Source organism: Aythya ferina (genome assembly GCF_964211825.1).
Source record: "Aythya ferina genome assembly, chromosome: 26".
In the NCBI taxonomy this organism is placed as follows: domain Eukaryota; kingdom Metazoa; phylum Chordata; class Aves; order Anseriformes; family Anatidae; genus Aythya; species Aythya ferina.
This window is the reverse complement of record NC_140324.1, coordinates 317,195-337,802: the sequence shown is the minus strand read 5'-3', so window position 1 is coordinate 337,802 and position 20,608 is coordinate 317,195. Positions and strand designations below refer to the sequence as shown.

Genomic DNA, 20,608 nt, shown 5'->3' with positions numbered 1-20,608 from the left:
AGAACGGGACCACCCCAAGAAACAGAAGGAAACCCCAAAAAACATGACTCTGCCCAAAAAGTCCCCCTAAACCTACCTGATGTTCTCCAAAACCCACAATTTAACCTGTTCCTCCATGATGACCACGGAAAACCCAACGAAACCCAACGGAGACCCCAAAACACGTCAAAAACACCCCAAAAAAGAACTGGATTAGAAGAAAAAAACAACTAAAACTATGAATTTCCCCCCAAAACCACCCTAAACTCACCTGATCTTCTTCAAAACTCAGAATCCACTCCCATTTACCTTAACGACCAACGAGAACCCAACAAAACCCTACGGAGAGCCCAAAACACGTCAAGAACACCCCCAAAAAAAACGGGACCACTCCAAAACCAGAAGAAAAACCTAAAAAGCAGAAGAAATCCCCCAAAACCATAGATTCGCCACCAAAAAAAAAACTTAAACTCACCTATGTTCTCCAAAACCCACAATTTATCATTTTCCACCATGATGACCAACGAGAACCCAACAAAACCAAACGGAGAACCCCAAACACGTCAAAAACTTCCGAAAAAAGAACGAGACAACACCAAAAAACAGAAGAAAACCCCAAAAAACATGACTCTGACCCAAAAGTCCCCCTAAACCTACCTGATGTTCTCCAAAACCCACAATTTACACTTTTCCACCATGATGACCAACAAGAGCCCAACTAAAACCCATCGGAGACCCTAAAACACGTCAAAAACACCCCAAAAAAGAACAGGATCACTCCAAAAAAACAGAACAAAACCCCAAATACAATAGTTCCACTCCAAAAGTCCCCCTAAACATACCTGATGTTCTCCAAATCCCAAAGTCCACTCCCAACCACCAGAAAACCCATTAGGAACTGTCGTGGTTCCGCTCAAGTGGGCAGCCGAGCACCACCACAGCCGCTCTCTCCCTTGACTCTCCCGGCTGCTGACCCCAAAACAAGTCAAAAAAAAAAAAAAAAAAAAAAAACAAGAACGGGATAATCCCTAAAAACGAAAGAATAAACCAAAAGCCATAGATCCACACCAAAAGTCCCCCTAAACCTACCTGATGTTCTCCAAAACCCACAATTTACTCTTTTTCACCACGATGACTGTGGAAAACCCAACGAAACCTAACGGAGAAACCAAAACACGTCAAAAACACCCCAGAAAAGGACTGGATCAGAAGTAAAAAACCCCAAAACTATGAATTTTTCTACAAAACCACCCTAAACCTACCTGATGTTCTCCAAAACCCACAATTTACACTTTTCCACCATGATGACCAACAAGAACCCAACTAAAACCCAACGGAGAACCCAAAACACGTCAAAAACACCCCAAGCAAGAACGGGATCACCCCCAAAACTGGAAGAAAATCCCCCAAAAGCACGGATCCAATCCCAAAACCACCCTAAACCTACCTGATGTTCTCCAAATCCCAAAGTCCACTCCCAACCACCAGAAAACCCATTAGGAACTCAACGAAATGCAACGGAAACACAAAAACACGTCAAAAACACCCCAAAAAAGAACAGGATCAGAAGAAAAAAAAAAAAACAAAACTATGAATTTCCCCCCAAAACCACCCTAAACTCACCTGATCTTCTTCAAAACCCACAATCCACGCCCATTTACCTTAGCGACCAACGAGAACCCAACAAAACCCAACGGAGACCCCAAAAAACGTCAAAAACACCCCAAAAAACAACTGGTTCAACCCCAAAAACGAAAGAAAACCCCAAAAGCCATAGATCCGCACCAAAAATCCCCCTAAACCTACCTGATGTTCTCCAAAACCCACAATTTACACTTTTTCACCATGATGACCAACAAGAACCCAACAAAACCCAACGGAGAACCAAAACACGTCAAAAACAACCCAAAAAAGAACAGAATGAACCCAAAATAACACAAGAAAAGCCCAAAAAACATGACTCTGCCCCAAAAGTCCCCCTAAACCTACCTGAAGTTATTCAAAACCCACAATTTACCCTTTTCCACCATGATGCCAAAGGAAAACCCAACGAAATCCAACGGAGACCCCAAAACACGTCAAAAACACCCCAAACAAGAACGGAATCACCCCCAAAACTGGAAGAAAATCCCCAAAAAGCACGGATCCAATCCCCAAAACAACCTAAACCTACCTGATGTTCTCCAAAACCCGCAATTTACCCTTTTCCACCATGATGACCATGGAAAACCGAACGAATCCCAACGGAGAGCACAAAACACGACAAAAAAAAAAAAAAATAAAATAAAAGGATCACCCCCAAAATTGGAAGAAAACCCCTCAAAATCATAGATCCACACCAAAACGACCCTAAACCTACCTGATGTTCTCCAAAACCCACAATTTACACTTTTCCACCATGATGACCAACAAGAACCCATCTAAAACCCAACGGAAAACCCAAAACATTTCAAAAACACCCCAAACAAGAACGGGATCACCCCCAAAACTCGAAAAAATCCCCCAAAACCATAGATCCACCACAAACCACCCTAAACCTACCTGATGTTCTCCAAAACCCACAATTTACACTTTTTCACCATGATGACAAACGAGAACCCAACAAAACCCAACGGAGACCTCAAAACACACCAAAAACACCCCAAAAAAGAACGGGACCACCCCAAGAAACAGAAGGAAACCCCCCAAAAAATGACTCTGCCCCAAAAGTCCCCCAAACCTACCTGATGTTCTCCAAAACCCACAATTTAACCTGTTCCTCCATGATGACCACGGAAAACCCAACGAAACCAAACGGAGACCCCAAAACACGTCAAAAACACCCCAAACAAGAATGGGACAACACCAAAAAAACAGAAGAAAACGCTAAAAAAAAAAAAAAAAAAAAAAAAAAAAAAAACAGAAGAATTTTCCCAAAACCAAAGATTCACCACCAAAAAAACTTAAACTCACCTGATGTTCTCAAAAAATCACAATTTACTCTTTTCCGAAATGATGACCAACGAGAACCCAACAAAACCCAACGGAGACCCCAAAACATGTCAAAAACATCCCAAACAAGAAAGGCATTCCCCCAAAACTGCAAGAAAATAACCCCAAAACCATAGATCCACCCCAAAACCACCCTAAACCTACCTGATGTTCTCCAAAACCCACAATTTAAACTTTTCGACCATGATGACCTACAAAAACCTAACAAAACCCAACGGAGACACAAAAACACGTCAAAAACACCCCAAAAAAGAACGGGATCAACCCCAAAACCGAAAGAAAATCCCCCAAAACGATGGATCCACCCCAAAACCACCCTAAACCTACCTGATGTTCTCCAAAACCCACAATTAAACCTGTTCCTCCATGATGACCACGGAAAACCCAACAAAACACAACAGAGAACACAAAACACGTCAAAAACACCCCAAACAAGAACAGGATCACCCCCAACACTGGAAGAAAATAACCCCAAAACCATAGATCCACCCCAAAACCACACTAAACCTACCTGATGTTCTCCAAATCCCAAAGTCCACTCCCAACCACCAGAAAACCCATTAGGAACTCAACGAAATGCAACGGAAACACCAAAACACCTCAAAAAAAAAAACAAAAGCGAACCGGATCAGAAGAAAAAACGTGATTTAACCCCCAAATAACCCTTAAACCTACCTGATGTTCTCCTAAATGTACAATCCACTCCCAACCACCAGAAAACCCAATGGAAACCCAACAAAACCCAACGGAGACCATAAAAACACGTCAAAAACACCCCAAAAAAGAACGGCATCACCAACAAAACTGAAAGAAAATCCCCCAAAAGCATGGATCCAATCCCAAAACCACCCTAAACCTACCTGATCTTCTCCAAATCCAAAAGTCCAATCCCAAACACCAGAAAACCCATTAGGAACTCAACGAAACACAACGGAAACCCCAAAACACGTCAAAAACACCCCAAAAAAGAACTGGATTAGAAGAAAAAAACAACTAAAACTATGAATTTCCCCCCAAAACCACCCTAAACTCACCTGATCTTCTTCAAAACTCAGAATCCACTCCCATTTACCTTAACGACCAACAAGAACCCAACAAAACCCTACGGAGAGCCCAAAACACGTCAAGAACACCCCCAAAAAAAACGGGACCAATCCAAAACCAGAAGAAAAACCTAAAAAACAGAAGAAATCCCCCAAAACCATAGATTCGCCACCAAAAAAAAAACTTAAACTCACCTATGTTCTCCAAAACCCACAATTTATCATTTTCCACCATGATGACCAACGAGAACCCAACAAAACCAAACGGAGAACCCCAAACACGTCAAAAACTTCCGAAAAAAGAACGAGACAACACCAAAAAACAGAAGAAAACCCCCAAAAACATGACTCTGCCCCAAAAGTCCCCCTAAACCTACCTGATGTTCTCCAAAACCCACAATTTACACTTTTCCACCATGATGACCAACAAGAGCCCAACTAAAACCCATCGGAGACCCTAAAACACGTCAAAAACACCCCAAAAAAGAACAGGATCACTCCAAAAAACAGAACAAAACCCCAAATACAATAGTTCCACTCCAAAAGTCCCCCTAAACATACCTGATGTTCTCCAAATCCCAAAGTCCACTCCCAACCACCAGAAAACCCATTAGGAACTGTCGTGGTTCCGCTCAAGTGGGCAGCCGAGCACCACCACAGCCGCTCTCTCCCTTGACTCTCCCGGCTGCTGACTCCAAAACAAGTCAAAAAAAAAAAAAAACAAAACAAGAACGGGATAATCCCTAAAAACGAAAGAATAAACCAAAAGCCATAGATCCACACCAAAAGTCCCCCTAAACCTACCTGATGTTCTCCAAAACCCACAATTTACTCTTTTTCACCACGATGACTGTGGAAAACCCAACGAAACCTAACGGAGAAACCAAAACACGTCAAAAACACCCCAGAAAAGGACTGGATCAGAAGTAAAAAACCCCAAAACTATGAATTTTTCTACAAAACCACCCTAAACCTACCTGATGTTCTCCAAAACCCACAATTTACACTTTTCCACCATGATGACCAACAAGAGCCCAACTAAAACCCATCGGAGACCCTAAAACACGTCAAAAACACCCCAAAAAAGAACAGGATCACTCCAAAAAACAGAACAAAACCCCAAATACAATAGTTCCACTCCAAAAGTCCCCCTAAACATACCTGATGTTCTCCAAATCCCAAAGTCCACTCCCAACCACCAGAAAACCCATTAGGAACTGTCGTGGTTCCGCTCAAGTGGGCAGCCGAGCACCACCACAGCCGCTCTCTCCCTTGACTCTCCCGGCTGCTGACCCCAAAACAAGTCAAAAAAAAAAAAAAAAAAAAAAAAACAAGAACGGGATAATCCCTAAAAACGAAAGAATAAACCAAAAGCCATAGATCCACACCAAAAGTCCCCCTAAACCTACCTGATGTTCTCCAAAACCCACAATTTACTCTTTTTCACCACGATGACTGTGGAAAACCCAACGAAACCTAACGGAGAAACCAAAACACGTCAAAAACACCCCAGAAAAGGACTGGATCAGAAGTAAAAAACCCCAAAACTATGAATTTTTCTACAAAACCACCCTAAACCTACCTGATGTTCTCCAAAACCCACAATTTACACTTTTCCACCATGATGACCAACAAGAACCCAACTAAAACCCAACGGAGAACCCAAAACACGTCAAAAACACCCCAAACAAGAACGGGATCACCCCCAAAACTGGAAGAAAATCCCCCAAAACCATAGATCCACCACAAACCACCCTAAACCTACCTGATGCTCTCAAAAACCCACAATTTACACTTTTCCACAACGATGACCAACAAGAACCCAACTAAAACCCAATGGAGAACACAAAACACGTCAAAAACACCCCAAGCAAGAACGGGATCACCCCCAAAACTGGAAGAAAATCCCCCAAAAGCACGGATCCAATCCCAAAACCACCCTAAACCTACCTGATGTGCTCCAAATCCCAAAGTCCACTCCCAACCACCAGAAAACCCATTAGGAACTCAACGGAATGCAACGGAAACGCCAAAACACGTCAAAAACACCCCAAAAAAGAACGGGATCAGAAGAAAAAAAAGCCAAACACTCCGAATTTTTCTACAAAACGACCCTAAACTCACCTGATCTTCTCCAAAACCCACAATCCACTCTCATTTACCTTAATAACCAACGAGAACCCAACGAAACCCAACGGAGACCCCAAAACACCTCAAAAACACCCCAAAAAAAGCATAGGATCAACCCCCAAAACGAAAGAAAACACTAAAAGCCATAGATCCATCCCAAAAGTCCTCCTAAACCTACCTGACGTTCTCCAAAATCCGCAATTTACACTTTTCCACCATGATGCCAACAAGAACCCACCTAAAACCCGACCGAGACACCAAAACACGTCAAAAACACCCCAAAAAAGAACGGGATCACCCCAAAAACAACAGAAGAAAACCCCAAATACCATAGATCCACCCTAAAACCACCCTAAACCTACCTGATGTTCTCCAAATCCCAAAGTCCACTCCCAACCACCAGAAAACCCATTAGGAACTCAACGAAATGCAACGGAAACACAAAAACACGTCAAAAACACCCCAAAAAAGAACAGGATCAGAAGAAAAAAAAAAAAAAAACGATGAATTTCCCCCCAAAACAACCCTAAACTCACCTGATCTTCTTCAAAACCCACAATCCACTCCCATTTACCTTAACGACCAACGAGAACCCAACAAAACCCAACGGAGACCCCAAAAAACGTCAAAAACACCCCAAAAAACAACTGGTTCAACCCCAAAAACGAAAAAAAAACCAAAAGCCATAGATCCGCACCAAAAATCCCCCTAAACCTACCTGATGTTCTCCAAAACCCACAATTTACACTTTTTCACCATGATGACCAACAAGAACCCAACAAAACCCAACGGAGAACCAAAACACGTCAAAAACAACCCAAAAAAGAACAGAATGAACCCAAAATAACACAAGAAAAGCCCGAAAAACATGACTCTGCCCCAAAAGTCCCCCTAAACCTACCTGAAGTTATTCAAAACCCACAATTTACCCTTTTCCACCATGATGCCAAAGGAAAACCCAACGAAATCCAACGGAGACCCCAAAACACGTCAAAAACACCCCAAACAAGAACGGAATCACCCCCAAAACTGGAAGAAAATCCCCAAAAAGCACGGATCCAATCTTCAAATGACCCTAAACCTACCTGATGTTCTCCAAAACCCGCAATTTACCCTTTTCCACAATGATGACCATGGAAAACCGAACGAATCCCAACGGAGACCCCAAAACACGTCAAAAACACCCCAAACAAGAAAGGAATTCCCCCAAAACTGCAAGAAAATAACCCCAAAACCATAGATCCACCCCAAAAACACCCTAAACCTACCTGATGTTCTCCAAAACCCACAATTTACACTTTTTCACCATGATGACCAACGAGAACGCAACAAAACTCAACAGAGACCCCCAAACACTTCAAAAATTTCCCCAAAAAAACGGGACCACCCCAAGAAACAGATGGAAACCCTAAAAGCCATAGATCCACCCCAAAAGTCCCCCTAAACCTACGTGATGTTCTCCAAATCCCAAAGTCCACTCCCAACCACCAGAAAACCCATTAGAAACTCAACGAAACGCAACGGAAACGCCAAAACACCTCAAAAACACCCCAATAGCGAACCGGATCAGAAGAAAATATGTGATTTAACCCCCAAAAAACCCTTAAACCTACCTGATGTTCTCCTAAATGTACAATCCACTCCCAACCACCAGAAAACCCATTAGGAACTCAACGAAACGCAACGGAACCACAAAAACACGTCAAAAACAACCCTAAAAAGAACTGGATCAGAAGAAAAAAAAAAAAACAAAACTATGAATTTCCCCCCAAAACAACCCTAAACTCACCTGATCTTCTTCAAAACCCACAATCCACTCCCATTTACCTTAACGACCAACGAGAACCCAACAAAACCCAACGGAGACCCCAAAAAACGTCAAAAACACCCCAAAAAAGAACTGGATTAGAAGAAAAAAACAACTAAAACTATGAATTTCCCCCCAAAACCACCCTAAACTCACCTGATCTTCTTCAAAACTCAGAATCCACTCCCATTTACCTTAACGACCAACGAGAACCCAACAAAACCCTACGGAGAGCCCAAAACACGTCAAGAACACCCCCAAAAAAAACGGGACCACTCCAAAACCAGAAGAAAAACCTAAAAAGCAGAAGAAATCCCCCAAAACCATAGATTCGCCACCAAAAAAAAAACTTAAACTCACCTATGTTCTCCAAAACCCACAATTTATCATTTTCCACCATGATGACCAACGAGAACCCAACAAAACCAAACGGAGAACCCCAAACACGTCAAAAACTTCCGAAAAAAGAACGAGACAACACCAAAAAACAGAAGAAAACCCCCAAAAACATGACTCTGCCCCAAAAGTCCCCCTAAACCTACCTGATGTTCTCCAAAACCCACAATTTACACTTTTCCACCATGATGACCAACAAGAGCCCAACTAAAACCCATCGGAGACCCTAAAACACATCAAAAACACCCCAAAAAAGAACAGGATCACTCCAAAAAAACAGAACAAAACCCCAAATACAATAGTTCCACTCCAAAAGTCCCCCTAAACATAGCTGATGTTCTCCAAATCCCAAAGTCCACTCCCAACCACCAGAAAACCCATTAGGAACTGTCGTGGTTCCGCTCAAGTGGGCAGCCGAGCACCACCACAGCCGCTCTCTCCCTTGACTCTCCCGGCTGCTGACCCCAAAACAAGTCAAAAAAAAAAAACAAAACAAGAACGGGATAATCCCTAAAAACGAAAGAATAAACCAAAAGCCATAGATCCACACCAAAAGTCCCCCTAAACCTACCTGATGTTCTCCAAAACCCACAATTTACTCTTTTTCACCACGATGACTGTGGAAAACCCAACGAAACCTAACGGAGAAACCAAAACACGTCAAAAACACCCCAGAAAAGGACTGGATCAGAAGTAAAAAACCCCAAAACTATGAATTTTTCTACAAAACCACCCTAAACCTACCTGATGTTCTCCAAAACCCACAATTTACACTTTTCCACCATGATGACCAACAAGAACCCAACTAAAACCCAACGGAGAACCCAAAACACGTCAAAAACACCCCAAACAAGAACGGGATCACCCCCAAAACTGGAAGAAAATCCCCCAAAACCATAGATCCACCACAAACCACCCTAAACCTACCTGATGCTCTCAAAAACCCACAATTTACACTTTTCCACAACGATGACCAACAAGAACCCAACTAAAACCCAATGGAGAACACAAAACACGTCAAAAACACCCCAAGCAAGAACGGGATCACCCCCAAAACTGGAAGAAAATCCCCCAAAAGCACGGATCCAATCCCAAAACCACCCTAAACCTACCTGACGTTCTCCAAAATCCGCAATTTACACTTTTCCAACATGATGACCAACAAGAACTTACCTAAAACCCGACCGAGACACCAAAACACGTCAAAAACACCCCAAAAAAGAACGGGATCACCCCAAAAAAAACAGAAGAAAACCCCAAATACCATAGATCCACCCTAAAACCACCCTAAACCTACCTGATGTTCTCCAAAACCCACAATTTACTCTTTTTCACCACGATGACTGTGGAAAACCCAACGAAACCTAACGGAGAAACCAAAACACGTCAAAAACACCCCAGAAAAGGACTGGATCAGAAGTAAAAAAAAACAAAACTATGAATTTTTCTACAAAACTACCCTAAACCTACCTGATGCTCTCAAAAACCCACAATTTACACTTTTCCACAACGATGACCAACAAGAACCCAACTAAAACCCAACGGAGACCCCAAAACAAGTCAAAAACACCCCAAACAAGAACGGAATCACCCCCAAAACTGGAAGAAAATCCCCAAAAACCAAGGAACCAATTCCAAAACCACCCTAAACCTACCTGATGTTCTCCAAATCCCAAAGTTTACTCCCAACCACCAGAAAACCCATTAGGAACTCAACAAAACGCAACGGAAACGCCAAAACACCTCAAAAACACCCCAAAAGCGAACCGGATCAGAAGAAAATACGTGATATAAACCCCCCAAAAAAAAAACTTAAACCTACCTGATGTTCTCCTAAACGTACAATCCTCTCCCAAACACTATAAAACCCATTAGGAACTCAAAGAAAAACAACAGAAACCCCAAACACCTCAAAAACTTCCGAAAAAATAACAGGACAACACCAAAAAACAGAAGGAAACCCCAAAAAACATGACTCTGCCCCAAATGTCCCCCTAAACCTGCGTGATTTTCTCCAAAACCCTCAATTTACACTTTTCCACCATGATGACCAAAAAGAACCCAACTAACACCCAACGGAGAACCCAAAACACGTCAAAAGCACCCCAAACAAGAACGGGATCACCCCCAAAATGGAACTAAAATCCCCAAAAAGCACTGATCCAATCCCAAAACCAACGAAAACCTACCTGATGTTCTCCAAATCTTAAAGTCCACTCCCAACCAACATAAAACCCATTAGGAACTCAACGAAACGCAACGGAAACACCGAAACACGTCAAAAACACCCCAAAAAAAGAACTGGTTCAAACTCAAAAATGAAAGAAAACACCAAAAGCCATAGATCCACAACAAAAATCCCCCTAAACTTACGTGATTTTCTCCACAAAACCATAGATAGATCCACCCCAAAACCACCCTAAACCTACCTGATGTTCTCCAAATCCCAAAGTCCACTCCCAACCACCATAAAGCCCATTAGGAACTCAACGAACCGCAACGGAAACACCAAAACACCTCAAAAAAAAAAACAAAAGCGAACCAGATCAGAAGAAAATACGTGACTTAACCCCCCAAAAAAAACCTTAAACCTACCTGATGTTCTCCTAAATGTACAATCCACTCCCAACCACTATAAAACCCATTAGGAACTCAACGAAACACAACGGAAACCCCAAAACACGTCAAAAACTCCCCAACAAAGAACTGGAACAGAAGAAAAAAAAACACCAAAAACTATGAATTTCCCCCCAAAACCACCCTAAACTCACCTGATCTTCTTCAAAACCCACAATCCACTCCCATTTACCTTAACGACCAAAGAGAACCCAACAAAACCCAACGGAGACCCCAAAAACGTCAAAAACGCCCCAAACAAGAACTGGTTCAACCCCAAAAACGAAAGAAAACACCAAAAAACATGACTATGCCCCAAAAGTCCCCCTAAAACTACGTGATGTCCTCCAAAACCCTCAATTTACACTTTTCCACCATGATGACCAACAAGAACCCAACTAAAACCCACCGGAGAACCCAAAACACGTCAAAAGCACCCCAAAAAAGAACGGGATCACCCCCAAAACTGGAAGAAAATCCCCAAAAAGCACTGATCCAATCCCAAAACCAACGAAAACCTACCTGATGTTCTCCAAATCTTAAAGTCCACTCCCAACCACCATAAAACCCATTAGGAACTCAATGAAATGCAACGGAAACCCCAAAACACCTCAAAAACACCCCAAAAAAAGAACAGGATCAGAAGAAAAAAAAAAACAAAACTATGAATTTCCCCCCAAAACCACCCTAAACTCACCTGATCTTCTTCAAAACCCACAATCCACTCCCATTTACCTTAACGACCAACGAGAACCCAACAAAACCCAACGGAGACACAAAAACACGTCAAAAACAACCTAAAAAAGAACAGGATCACCCCCAAAAAAAGAAGAAAAGCCCAAAAACCATGAATCCACCAGAAAAGTCTCCCTAAACCTTCGTGAAGTTCTCCAAAACCCACAATTTACCCTTTTCCACCATGATGACCACGGAAAACCCAACGAAACCCAACGGAGAACCCAAAACACATTAAAAAAAAAAAAAAAAAAAAAAAAAAAAAAAAAGAAAGAAAGGGATCACCCCCAAAATTGGAAGAAAATCCCTCAAAATTATAGATCCACCCCCACACCACCCTAAACCTACCTGATGTTCTCCAAAACCCACAATTTAAACTTTTCCACTATAATGACCACAGAAAACCCAACGAAACCCAACAGAGACAAAAAAACAAGTCAAAAAAAAAAAACAAAACAAGAACGGGATAAACCCTAAAAACGAAAGAATACCGCAAAAGCCATAGATCCACACCAAAAGTCCCCCTAAACCTACCTGATGTTCCCCAAAACCCACAATTTACCCTTTTCCACCATGATGACCAACATGAACCAAACGAAAACCCAAAGGAGACCACAAAACACGTCAAAAACACCCCAAAAAAGAACGGAATCACCTCCAAAACTGAAAGAAAATCCCCAAAAATCACGGATCCAATCTCAAAACCACCCTAAACCTACCTAACGTTCTCCAAAACACAAAATTTACACATTTCCAACATGATGACAATGGAAAACCCAACGAAACACAACGGAGACCCCAAAACACGTAAAAAACACCCCAAAAAAGAATGGCATCAACCCCAAAACCGAAAGAAAAACCTAAAAGCCATAGATCCAACACAAAAGTCCCCCTAAACATACCTGATGTTCCCCAAAACCCACAATTTACCCTTTTCCACCATGATGACCAACATGAACCAAACGAAAACCCAAAGGAGACCACAAAACACGTCAAAAACACCCCAAAAAAGAACGGGATCAACTCCAAAACCGAAAGAAAAACCTAAAAGCCATTGATCCACCCCAAAAGTCCCCCTAAACCTACCTGATGTTCTCCAAAACCCACAATTTACACTTTTTCACCATGATGACCAACGAGAACCCAACAAAACCCAACGGAGACACAAAAACACGTCAAAAACAACCCAAAAATGAATAGGATCACCCCAAAAAAACAGAAGAAAAAAAAACAAATACCATGAATCTGCCCCAAAAGTCCCCCTAAACCTACCTGATGTTCTCCAAAACCCACAATTTACACTTTTCCACTATGATGACCATGGAAAACCCAACGAAACCCAACGGAGACCCCAAAACACATCAAAAACACCCCAAGAAACACATGGATCAGAAGAAAAAACAGAAGAAAACCCCAAAAACCATGAATCTTCCCCAAAAGTCCCCATAAACCTACCTGATGATCTCCAAAACACACAATTTACACTTTTCCACCATGATGACCATGGAAAACCCAACGAAACCTGACGGTGAAACCAAAACAAGTCAAAAAAAAGAACAAAAAAGTAAGGGATCACCCCCGAAATTGGAAGAAAAACCCTCAAAATCATAGATCCACACCAAAACCACCCTAAACCTACCCGATGTTCTCCAAAACCCACAATTTACACTTTTCCACCATGATGACCACGGAAAACCCAATGAAACCCAACGGAGAACCCAAAACACGTCAAAAACACGCCGAAAAACATCTGGATCACTAGAAAAAAAAACAGAAGAAAACCCTAAAAACCTTGAATCTGCCCCAAAAGTCCTCATAAACCTACCTGATGTTCTCCAAAACCCACAATTTACACTTTTCCACCATGATGACCACGGAAAACCCAACGAAACCCAACGGTTTTAAGAAAATTAAGCAAAAGAATTTTCATAGTGTCTAGGCAAGCATTATGAAGCTCCTTACTTCAGCAGGGAGCTTTCGCAACTCCCGCTCCTCAAACAGAACTCCTTGTTTTTATAATACAAAAGACAATGAACAAACATTTATGGTGTATTACCCTAAGTTTTTGGGTTAGGGTTTTTTGCGTCTTAATGTTTTGGGGTTAGGGTTTGGAGCGCCCTAAGTGTTTGGGCTAGGGCTTTGAGCATTCCTAACGTTTTGGGTTGGGTTTGGGTTTTGAGCATCCTAAGATTTTGGGTTGGGGGTTTTAGGCATAGGTCTTCAGGGGTTTAGTGTGGTAAATAGTTTGGGTTAGGTCTGTAGGGGTTTCGAGGTTTTTTGGATGTTAGGGCTTGAGGCTTTTTTTGTAAGGGCGGTGAGGGTTCCAGTGAGTGCTGGTAAATGCAGTTCTCGAGCACTCGGCCTGTGATTGGCCATGCTGGCTGTGCAGGGAATGCTGGTAGGTGTAGTTTTCCGGCAGTGGGAGGCCATGTTGTGTGCCCAGAGCATGCCGGGAGATGTAGTTCTCGGGACTCCGGACTTCCGGGAGGCCATGTTGCGTACCCAGAGTATGCCGGGAAATGTAGTTTTCGGATTCGGGACTTCCGGGAGGCCATGTTGAATGCCCAGAGCATACCGGGAGATGTAGTTCTCGGGAACCAGGGTTAGGGTTAGGGGCTAGGGCTGGGGCTAGAGTTAGGGTTTCGGGTGAGGGTTGGGGTTGGGGGTTATTGTTAGGGTTAGTGGTTTAGGGTTAGGCTTAGAGGGTTAGGGTTAGGGATAGGTTAGGGGTAGGTTTAGAGGGTTAGGGTAAGGGTTAGGGGTTGGGACTGTGGTTAGGCTTAGGATAAGGGTTAGGCTTAGGGTGAGGGTATTAGGGTTAGGATTTGGGTTCAGATTAGGGTAAGGGTTAGGGCAAAGGTAAGGGTTAAGGTAAGGCTAAGGGTAAGGCTTAGGGTGAGGATAAGGTTTAGGGAAAGGGTTAGGTTTAGGGTAAGGGTTGGGGTAAGGGTTAGGGTAAGGGTAAGAGTTAAGGTAAAGGATAGAGTAATGGTAAGTATAAGGGTAGGGTAAGGATTAGGGTTAGGTTTAGGGTAAGAATAAGGGTAAGCTAATGGTTAGGATAAGGGTTAGGGTAAAGGTTTTCATTTGTTAAAGCTGAAACGCAGTATGCAATCTGGGACGTCACAGCCAGAGCTGCCTATGGCAAGGTGAGAGAGGAAAAGATGGAGCAGATGTTCTACTCCTAGTTTTTTCTTTATACGTAAATAAAAGTTTGAGCTAATTCCAGTTGGAAGAGTTCCAATTACTTGCTTGGTCATAATGTCTTTTAATATTGAAAGCTGCAGCAAAAGCATGGGGATTTTTGCTTCTAGAAACACCCTAGTTCTCTTGTCTGCACTATGCATGCTTTTGAGCTAAAACTGATTAAAAAATAAAAAGAAAAATCACACACACACAAAAAAAAAAAAAAAACACACACCACAGCTGCTGCTGCTGCTCTCTTCCTACTTCCTTGTGCTTTGCCCCTACCCTTCCCAGGTGATTGGGTTTGGGTGCTAGTCGGGGCCACATGGTATGTGAGTCCCAGGCATCCCCTCAGAGAGCTCATTCTGCTTGGGCTGCTCTTTGGGGTGTTTGTTTTTCCTTCGGTCAGTTGCAGGCTTCTTCAGGTGGATTAGAGTTTATGGACTGATGCGTTTCCAAGTAGCGAGGGGTACGCACATCTTTTTGAGGTAACAGCTAGTAGGATCTGTTAGAATAATGTAGTACTTGGTGCCTTTATTGCATGCAGTTCTTTATCAGGTGAGTAACTGTTGCGAGTAACTGAAGTCAATGTTACTTGGTGTGTTTGCTATGCAGTGCCTGTGCGGACTATTGCACGAGACACAGCTTTCTGACATCTGGCCCAGCAACTACTAAATAAGGGGAGGGGAGAAGCTGAAGAACGACCAAAGGACAAAGCCTGGGAGGAAGACTACGAGCCTTCAGTACGAGCGGCCCCCAGAGGGACCACCGGAGACTGATAACGCCTGCACCAGTGGGAGGGTTTGGATTCTGGGAACTAATTAGAATAACCCTGCCTTTTGTAGAAGTAGTAATGAATATGTATTAGCCTAGCAGCATAAAAACCAGCCGCCTGATGTAACTTGTGTGCGTCTTGGTGGAGCAGAGACTCCTGGCGCACCCAGCGCTGCTTGCTTACCTCTATTCCTTTAATAAATCATAAACATTAATTGTAAGCCTATTTGGGACTCGGTCATTTATTACAAGTGGGACCTCCCGATGGGTGGAAGCTGTCGGGATAGCTCGGGATGCTGAGGCGTGGTGCTGCAAGGAGGTTGGTGGTCGGTGGCGCCCTGGGGCAGGCCAAATTGGGAGGGGGCGAGGCGGCGGGTGGTCGGTGGCTTCTGTGGAAAAGGCGCTTGTATGGGGGGGCTGCGCATTCAGGGGAACCTTGACAGGCTGCAGATAGGGGCAGGCAGGAACCTTTTGAAGTTCAGGAGAGGGAAATGCCAAGCCCTACCCCTACGGAGAAACACCTCTGTTTACCAGCACTGGCTAGCTCGATACTGAATAAGCATTTCTTCATGGAAGGGGTGCTTTGATATTAGAACGGGCTGCCCGGGGGAAGTGGTAAGAGACCCGATCCTTAAAAGTATTGAAGAGACATGTGGACATAGCCCGGGAGTCCGGCCTCCGGCAGGGCGGGAGCTGGCTCTTCCGAGCCCCTGTGCTCCGGTCTTGTGCGACGCGTTTGCAAGCAGCACCGGGTGCCGGGTCCGACATCGGACGGTTCGGGGACGGCGATTCCGGGGCCGTCGGCTAGCGGGGGCCGGCTATGTCGTGTCCCGGGGATCCGACTTCAGGGGGCGTGGGGGCCGGCCGTGCAGTGAAGCGGGGGGCTGGCGTCCGCCGGCTTCCCAGAGAGCGGGCTTTCGGTCCCGTGCGGTTCGGTGGCCGGCCGTCCCGAAACCCTGGGCACCGGTCTTGTGCTAGACTCAGCGGGCTCCGGGGCCGAACTCGGCTTCTCGGGGCCGGCGGTCGCGGTGTCCAGGTGTCCCGCCTCGGGCGGCGCGGGGCCGGCTGTCCCTAGCAGCTGGGCTCCCAAGTGCTTCTGGGCTCCCAAGCGTCGCCCAAGACCGGATCCCAGAGAATCGGGACGGCCGGCCACACCGCTGCGACTAGCACAAGCGTCTCCCGACAACGGAGCCCAGGAGCTTGCGAGGGTCGGATTCCGCGCCCCGGGATAGAGAAACGGGGAGCGCGGGTCGGCCGGCCGCAGCTTCGCACGGGACCGAACCCCCTGTCTCCGGCACGGCCAGACCCCGAGCCGGCAGACAGCTGCCTCCCGCTTCACGGCACAGTCGACCCCCAACCCGCCCGAGTTCTGATCGCCGGGACACGGGACAGCCGGCCGCGCCGCCCGAGGCCGGACACCTGGAGCCCGGGACCACCGTCCCTGACAAAGCCAAAGTCGGACCCGGACCCCGCTGCGGCTAGCACACGCGTCGCCCAGGACCGCAGCCTACGACCTCGGGACGGTCGCATCCCGCGCCTCCGGCAGGAGCTATCCGGGAGGGCAGGACGGCCTGCCGCAGCTCCGCAAGAGACCGAACCTGCTGGATTCCGGGACGGCCAGACCCCGAGCCGGCAGACAGCAGCATCCCGCTTCACGGCTCGGCAGGCACCCACGTCGCCCGACTTCGGACCCACGGGACAGCCGGCACCCGCGCCGCCGGAGGCCGGACACACGGGCCTCGGCATCGCCGTCCCCGAACCTCACGACGTTCCACACGGTCTCCGGTGCGTCCAGCACACGCATCGCAAAGACCGGAGCCCAGATTATAGGATCAGCCAGCCACGTGCCGCCCGAGGAAGGACCGGGAACCCGGTGCGCTTGGCACATGCGTCGCCCAAGAACGGCGCCCAGGGCCGCGGGATGATCGTGCGTCACGCAGCCCGAGTTCGGACCCCCGGAACACGGGACAGCAGGCACCTGTGCCTACTCTTGGGGACTTGGAAAGAGTCCTGATGCTGTGCCAGCACTATGCATCAATAGGCACAACACTGGAGTGATTTCAGTGTTGTTCCAGCTACGAGTGCAGAGTACAGCACTGTGCGGGCTGCTGCAGGGAAACGGTGACTCCAGCTCAGACAGACCCAACACAACTTCCACCCCTTATTCCATAACTTTTGTGTCACAATCAGGTACAGTTTAGTATATAGATGGTCTCATCACCATAGTTTTCTGTCCATTGAAGCATTTTTATGTCTGTACTTCTCTTTATTCTAGAGGTCTTTTCCCAAAATGCTCATAAAAAACTGTTGATGGTTTCACCATCATCTGTCAAAGTGGTCACTCAGGGCAGGCGAAGTTGGTTTTCTTGACACCAGCACCAGCTTAGCTCACATCACTGTTGCACTTGCCCGGTTCCTTGCAAAGTTGACCTTTCATTGGTTCTGCAGTGTCTTCCTGCAACAGATAACTTGGATGACAGATTAATTTTCTCCCAGTGTTAAATCTTTTTGAGGCACACACTTGATATCCCCATCTTTCTGCATCGCCCACCAGGTATACCCTGGACCTTGGGCAAAGACAATCCCACGAGTGCAATCCCACAGCACTTGTCTTTCCAGGCCCAAGATAGTGTTTCGGGCCGTGGCATGGTTTACAGGGTATGTTTCCAGCCACCCATTAGTTGCTTCTTCCATGGTGAGTATGTACCGTTTGCCTTGGCGGGTTTGTGGAAGTGGTCCGATGTAGTCAATCTGCCAGACCTCACCAGGTCGAAATCCAAGCCATCTCCCACTATTCCAGGGAGACTTTACACTCATGGCTCGTTTGATTGCAGCACAGGTCTCACACTGATGGGTAACCTGTGTGATGGCCTCAATGGTCAGTTCCGCTTTCGAGTCACTCAATATAGAGGACTCACAAGCTGACTATAGCCTGGCACATGCATTCTCCAAAATCCCACAAGACCTAGGAACTCTTCTGTTTCTTTTTTGCTGGTTGGCGGAGACAGAACTGTTATTTTGTTGATCACAACCGTCGGAATGTGGCGACGTCCATCCTGCCATTTTAACCCCAAGAACTGGATTTCTTGTGCAGGTCCCTTGACCTTATTCTGTTTAATGGCAAATCCAGCTTTCAGGAGAATTGGAATTATTTTCTTCCCTTTCCCAAAAACTTCTTCTGCTGTGTTACCCCATACGATGATATCATCGATATACTGCAGGTGTTCAGGAGCGTTCCCCTGTTCCAGTGTCGTCTGGATCAGTCCATGGCAGATGGCAGGGCTGTGTTTCCACCCCTGGGGCAGCCGATTCCAAGTATACTGAATGCCCCTCCAAGTGAAAGCAAATTGTGGCCTGCATGCTGCTGCTAGACGGATAGAGAAAAATGCATTAGCAGTATCAATAGTAGCATTCCACTTGGCTGCCTTTGCCTCTAGTTCGTACTGGAGTTCTAGCATGTCTGGCACTGCTGCACTTAGTGGTGGTGTGACTTCATTCAGGCCCCGATAGTCCACTGTTAGCCTCCACTCGCCATTGGACTTTCGCACTGGCCATATAGGACTGTTAAAAGGTGAATGAGTCTTGCTGATCACTCCTTGGCTCTCCAGATGGTGAACTAACTCATGGAGAGGAATCAGGGAGTCTCGGTTGGTGCGCTATTGCCGCCGGTGCACAGTTGTAGTCGCAATTGGCACTTGCTGTTCTTCAATCCTCAGCAATCCTACAGCAGAAGGGTGTCTCTTGTGAGAGACCAGGCAGGGTAGACAGCTGCTTAATCTTCTCTGTGCTCAAGGCAGCTATGCCAAAAGCCCACCGGTACCCTGTTGGATCCTTGAGGTACCCTTTCCTGAGGTAGTCTATGCCGACGATGCACAGAGCCTCTGGGCCAGTCACGATGGGGTGCTTTTGCCACTCATTCCCCGTTAGACTCACTTCAGCTTCCGATATGGTTAGCTCTTGGGATCTCCCCGTCACTCCGGAGATAGAGATGGGTTCTGCCCCTTGGTGGCCTGACGGCATTAGGGTACACTGTGCGCCTGTGTCCACTAAAGCTTTCTATTTTTGTGGTTCCGGTGTGCCAGGCCATCGAATCCACACAGTCCAGTAAATCCGGTTGTCCCTCTCCTCTACGTGGCCAGAGGCAGGGCCCCACTAGTCCTGGTCGGAGTATCTATCAATTATTTCTTCCAAACGTGAAGGAGAAGTCTCTTCATCAGGGTCAGGAGTATTACTGTTCCTTCTACTCCCTCTGGGGGACTGTTCAACAGAAACTCGGTCAGCAATCCTCCTAGGGGCCCTCTTTGTTGCTGCTGTATCTTTCCGTAGCTCACGTACCTGAGCAGCTAGGGCCGAGGTCGGTTCACCGTCCCACTTCCTCATATCTTCCCCGTGGTCACGTAAATAAAACCACAAGGTACCTAGAGGTGTGCATCCCGGATTCTCCCTTGTTTGAGCCGGGGACTGCTGGTGCTTGAAGGCCGAAAGATTTTTCCGTCTAGGTGAGGACGAAGCTATGTGTTCATCTAACCGTTGGGACAGTCTCTCCACAGCTGAAATGCAGCCCCGTATTTGGGCAGAGAGATTTTCTTCATATTTATGAAGTTGATTGGACACGTTATCCACAGTTGGCCCCATCCCCTCGTCCTAACCCATGACTGCCGGTGTGCTGGCATGTGTTGGGGGTGCAGCCCGTAGAAACTTCCGCCACATGGACGCTGTGCATTGGACTTCATCGGGGTCTTTAGGTGCCTGGGCGTTGTTTAAAACACTATAAAGCATCTCCAGCACAACTAATTCCCGCAGCTGCTGGAATCTTATCCATATCCACAGTGGTCCCTTATCCATAGTGGTCCATTTGTTTACTTGGGAGACAATACCCTCTTTGTGGGGATACCTTTCTTTCGCAGTTGTTAGGATTCGCCTCCAGAGGCTGATAACTTGTGCCTCTCTT

At 45.9% G+C, this 20,608-nt stretch overlaps 1 long non-coding RNA gene across 1 annotated transcript; it reads left to right on the top strand.

Moving 5' to 3' along the window:
• The first annotated feature begins 14,741 nt into the window (after positions 1-14,741).
• On the top strand, positions 14,742-15,883 carry LOC311423948. Its single transcript, XR_014685950.1, has 2 exons — positions 14,742-14,846; positions 15,499-15,883. It is a non-coding gene; the product is annotated as an uncharacterized lncRNA (long non-coding RNA).
• The last annotated feature ends 4,725 nt before the right edge of the window (positions 15,884-20,608 follow it).